This window comes from Malus sylvestris, chromosome 12, assembly GCF_916048215.2.
Source record: "Malus sylvestris chromosome 12, drMalSylv7.2, whole genome shotgun sequence".
Classification (NCBI taxonomy): domain Eukaryota; kingdom Viridiplantae; phylum Streptophyta; class Magnoliopsida; order Rosales; family Rosaceae; genus Malus; species Malus sylvestris.
Window position 1 is genome coordinate 18,476,011 of NC_062271.1, and position 5,381 is coordinate 18,481,391.

Below are 5,381 nucleotides of genomic sequence, written 5' to 3' on the forward strand. Positions count from 1 at the left end.
AGTTGTAGTTTCGGGCTTAGTCAAGTGTGATACAAACCCTATAGTAGGAGTCCCCCAAGTCGCCGAGCTAGGAGATCTGCCGAAAGAGGTGACAGACAAGGTAAGCAGTCAAACTTCCAAGTAAGCAACCCAGGATCAGAGGTTTGACGTCGGCTTCCGGTTGATTGTTCTCATTCTCCTTGTCTCTCATTCAACTGCCAGGATAAGGAGAAGCAAATGGATAAGAGATGATATGAGATACTTTTGCTTTTGAAGAAGTAACTTTCCACAGGCTTATTCTTGAACTGTGCTGGAGGGTTTTCTGGTGCCCTTCAGAGTATAAGGCTGACTCAAAAATTTGAGGGTCAAAACAAGTCCATCAAATCTAGAGTACGTTCGACCTTGATGATATGGGATACTTTTGCTGTTGACGGAATAATGAATGTGGTATGGAAAGGTGTCGTGCTGTAGTGATCTGTTTCAGCTCACCGTTGAACCTTCTGCTTCAATCTTTTGCATGGCAGAAGTGGTGTGCAACCTTTGCATTTAAATGGTCCTTCAGAACATTCCTTCATAGTGACTCATCCACGCTTGGCAGCTTCAGTGTAAAGAGCCAATATCTGATCAACTGTCATGAGGTATTTGCCGGTGGAATTCGTGACCTTGACAGCAGTTGAGGATGAGTACTCGAGAGCAATGCTAAGTAAGCAACCAGGCAAAGGCTCCAGGCAGTCAGTTCCAAATTGGAGGTTTGATTTCAGGTTCCGACTGACTGCTCTCTTTCTCCTTGTCCTGCAGGTGTGGACAAGGACAAAGACAAAGACAGGGAGAAAGCATGATATGGGATACTCTTGCTTTCGACCCTGATGATATGAGATACTCTTGTTCTTGGTGTGGCTTATTTGCTGAGGTATTATCGGGGGGAAATAAAGCTGAGTATTTCGAGAGGTTATGTTGAGGGTGCCTTTTCGAATGTGAGAAAGGGTTGAGCATTTTTGCAGGTTTGCCTGTCCGTTGAGGAGGGAGGTCAATGTATATAGGGATTTCCCAATAACAAGTAGTAATGCTATTCCTTTACCCTTCTTGGTCACAGCAATGTAGTGGGAGCTGCCAGCTTCACGTGTTTTAATTTTGTCAGAGCACTTTGAAAAAGTGGTATGTGGTATCTGGAAAGCTGATATTACGTGTGGAGATTACAGACAAGCTTTATCTAAGGAAATCTGGCTCTCGAAGTTCTGAGAGTTGTGCCTCTTCGGTTTTCGAACAAGCAATCCCGTCGAGGATCTGACTCTCGAGATTCGGAAAGCGGTGCTACTCCGGTTTTTGAGAAAGTAATTATGTTGGGAGTCTTTTCTCGAATGTGAGTAAAGGTTGGTCGTTCTTGCCAACCTGTCTTGCCACAAAACACGGAGGTCGACACACATAGGGACTTTCCAGTTGTCAAGCAGTTGTGCTGTTCCTTTACCCTTATGGGTAATAGTAGGGTAGCTGGCACTTCGAAATTCTCGTGCCTAAACTTTGTCAGAGATCTTTGACAAAGTTATATGTGGTACCCGAGGAGTTGATGGTGCATATGGAGAGCGGTGATTGATCAGTAAGATTCACGTGCTTTCTACTTCACCAGAAATCTTCGACAGATTGCCCGTAATTTCCGCAAAGCTGATTGTGCATGTGACAGGTGCTGACGAGGCTGCAAAAGCAGGTGCTTCTTCGATTTCTGAGATCGGCCCTCGTGGTCTCTGAGCAGCCCAGCTTTTGAGAAAGCATTCGCCTCTTCGATTTCTGAGATCGGCCCTCGTGGTCTCTGAGCAGCCCAGCTTTTGAGAAAGCAAACGCCTCTTCGATTTCTGAAGCTCCGTCGAGTGCAGATTTTTATAGAGGCTGGCATTAAGTTCCACAGCACACTTGAATCTCTACCAGTAGAAGCTCATTTCTTGCACTTCTAAGATCTTGATTTGTCTGACCTCTTCCTTCTTCAACACATTTGAAAATGTCTGGACCCTCCGACCGTCGTTTTGACTTGAACCTTGGAGAAGAGACAGCCACGCCTTCTCCAGACAACATATGGCGCCCATCCTTCATATCCCCTACTGGTCATCTTACCGTTGGGGATTCTGTGATGAAGAATGATATGACCGCTGCAGTGGTGGCCAGGAACCTTCTCACTCCCAAAGATAACAGACTACTTTCCAAACGGTCTGATGAGTTGGCTGTTAAGGACTCTCTGGCTCTTAGTGTTCAGTGTGCAGGTTCTGTGTCTAATATGGCCCAACGCCTATTTGCTAGAACCCGCCAAGTTGAATCATTGGCTGCTGAAGTGATGAGTCTCAAACAGGAGATTAGAGGGCTCAAGCATGAGAATAAGCAGTTGCACCGGCTCGCCCATGACTATGCTACAAACATGAAGAGGAAGCTTGACCAGATGAAGGAATCTGATGGTAAGGTTTTACTTGATCATCAGCGGTTTGTGGGTTTGTTCCAAAGGCATTTATTGCCTTCGTCCTCTGGGGCTGTACCTGGTAATGAAGCTTCAAATGATGAACCTCCAATGCCTCCTCCTTCTGGGGTTTTGTCAAGTACTGAGGCTCCGGATAACCACCCTCCGGTGCTTTCTCTTTCTGGGGCTCTACCGACTGCTGAGACTTCCCCTAAGCAACCTTTGTGAAGGCTCCCTTTTGTTTGTTTATTTTGACTCATGTATATGTACATATTTGTGGCTTATCGAAAATATTAATAAATAAGCTTTGCTTCATTTCAACATATTGTGTTAAATACACCAAAGCCTTCTTCATAAAGTTCTTTGAATTTTTGCTTTTGTTGAAACCTGTATTGTTGAAGCTTTGTGAGTGAAGCATGTAGTTTGAGGTAGTCTTCCCTTAATTTCCCGAGTGAGGAAAACTTCTCGGTTGGAGACTTGAAAAATCCAAGTCACTGAGTAGTCACGAACTTTTGAGTACCAAGGCGTAGTAGCATATGGTGGGAGTCCCCCAAGTCTCTAGTCGAGGGAGTTGACGAATGAGGTGTCTTGCTAATAGTCCATGTCGTAAGTACCAAAACTTCATTCTTTTGTTTTCTAAGTGGTAGCCCCGGACTTTTTCTTCATAGATTTTGTTGATGAAGGTTGCTAGGCCCGAATAAGTGGAATTGCAGAAGGTGTAACCGTTGGTGCATTAACATCATAATGGAAGCATCACAATGATGGAAGCATCACAATGATGAAAGCATCATAATGATGAAAACACCATAATGATGAAACATCATAATGATGTTTCTTTGGTGGAATTGTTTTTCATTTCCCCTAACAACCGGAATTGTTTTTCAACATAACACCATCATCTGTAGGTCGAATCACAAAGTTGTCTTCATGAAAGTTGTTCGTTAATTCCTTAACTACAACATATCCAAATTGGAGAGCCATCGGAGCAGTACAACTCCAGAAATCCAGGTATGATGAGTGACTGTTTATCATTTGTCTGTCAACCCGTCAGATTTGTTGTGAGCTTCGAAACTCCATTTTCTCTTGTTCAGATCGGTATGCTTTCTTCATTGAAGTTGTTCCTCATCGACTCTTTCATAACATATCAACAATTCAGGATGAACTAACGGTTAAATATTTCCAGATCTTCGAAACATCACAACAGCTTCGAAATCTGCAAGAAGCCGACTATCATGTTTGGAGCTTCAACACTTTAATTTCCGTCGCTCAAACAGAAATGGTTCCTTCTTGAAAGTTGTTCATATGCTCAAGAACTATAGGGTGTCCAAAATTCAGCTCCATTGGAGAAGAGCAGAGGTTGCAGAAATTTGATAGATGAAAGGAGGCGGAAGAGGGAGAGAGAGAAAAAGTCTCTTGGGTTGGATTTCTATTTTGGGGCAGATTCCAATTTTTGTAGCACCTTCATTATTGATGAATTGCTTGTACTTTTGTCCATTATGAAATTTGGGACTTTGGCTTGTTGTTGGATCTATTATAATATGTTTGGGAACATATATAAGTGAATAAATAAGAAGGAAAATTTTGGGCCCTTGTGGGTGTAAAACAAAAAATGTTTATGTTTACCCAAGTGTTTTTGTACAAGTTCAAGGGCATCTTGGGTTTTGTGAACAAAATTTGTTTATTTGGAGCAAGGTTTTGTGTTGAAGCTTTGTAGGTGAAGCTTTGGTGTTGAAGCTTTGTGGGTGAAGCTTTGGAGGTGAAGCTTTTCGGGTGAAGCTTGTTGGGTGAAGCTTTTTAGGTGAAGCTTTGTGGGTGAAGCTTTTTAGGTGAAGCTTTTCGGGTGAAGCTTTTTGGGTGAAGCTTTTTAGGTGAAGCTTTTCGGGTAAAGCTTTTTGGGTGAAGCTTTTTAGGTGAAGCTTTGATGGTGAAACTTTTTGGGTGAAGTTTTTTAAGTGAAGCTTTTTGGGTGAAGCTTTTTAGGTGAAGCTTTGATGGTGAAGCTTTTTGGGTGAAGCTTTTTAGGTGAAGCTTTGTGGGTGAAGCTTTGTGGGTGAAGCTTTGATGGTGAAAGTATGTAGAGGGAGCTTTCTAGGTGAAGATTTTTTAGGTGAAGCTTTGTAGGTGAAGCTTTTTTAAGTGAAGCTTTTCGGGTGAAGCTTTTTAGGTGAAGCTTTGTGGGTGAAGCTTTTTAGGTGAAGCTTTGTGGGTGAAGCTTTGGAGGTGAAGCTTTTCGGGTGAAGCTTTTTAGGTGAAGCTTTGGAGGTGAAGCTTTTCGGGTGAAGCTTTTTGGGTGAAGCTTTTTAGGTGAAGCTTTTCGGGTAAAGCTTTTTGGGTGAAGCTTTTTAGGTGAAGCTTTGATGGTGAAGCTTTTTGGGTGAAGTTTTTTAAGTGAAGCTTTTTGGGTGAAGCTTTTTAGGTGAAGCTTTGATGGTGAAAGTATGTAGAGGGAGCTTTCTAGGTGAAGATTTTTTAGGTGAAGCTTTGTAGGTGAAGCTTTTTTAAGTGAAGCTTTTCGGGTGAAGCTTTTTAGGTGAAGCTTTGTGGGTGAAGCTTTTTAGGTGAAGCTTTGTGGGTGAAGCTTTGGAGGTGAAGCTTTTCGGGTGAAGCTTTTTGGATGAAGCTGTTTTTTTTTTTTTTTTTTTTTTTTTTTTTTTTTTTTTTTTTTGGCGCTTGACACGGTCTTCATTTGCTTGTTTTGTAGTGACTGTGGAAGACGGATTGCTTTCTGATTGAGAAGGGTTCCGGCATCGCTTGCTATGAATGTAAAAGAGTGAGGGCTGAGTTGGCTAAATTACCTCTTTATTGAATTCATTGCCAAATGGCCTTCATTACATAGGATGCCAAACGGCTATAGCTCAACACTTGTACATCGTGAGTCTATTTGTAGTAGTACTTCAAGTGATCAGCGTTCCATGGATGGCCAAGGGTCTTGCCATCGGAGCTTCTAAGTGTGTAAGAGCCAGGG

General features: G+C 42.5%; 1 long non-coding RNA gene across 1 annotated transcript; it reads left to right on the forward strand.

Moving 5' to 3' along the window:
• The first annotated feature begins 4,215 nt into the window (after positions 1-4,215).
• LOC126594168 (uncharacterized) lies at positions 4,216-5,081 on the forward strand. The gene is made up of 3 exons (XR_007613158.1): positions 4,216-4,242; positions 4,439-4,678; positions 5,003-5,081. It is a non-coding gene; the product is annotated as an uncharacterized LOC126594168 (long non-coding RNA).
• The last annotated feature ends 300 nt before the right edge of the window (positions 5,082-5,381 follow it).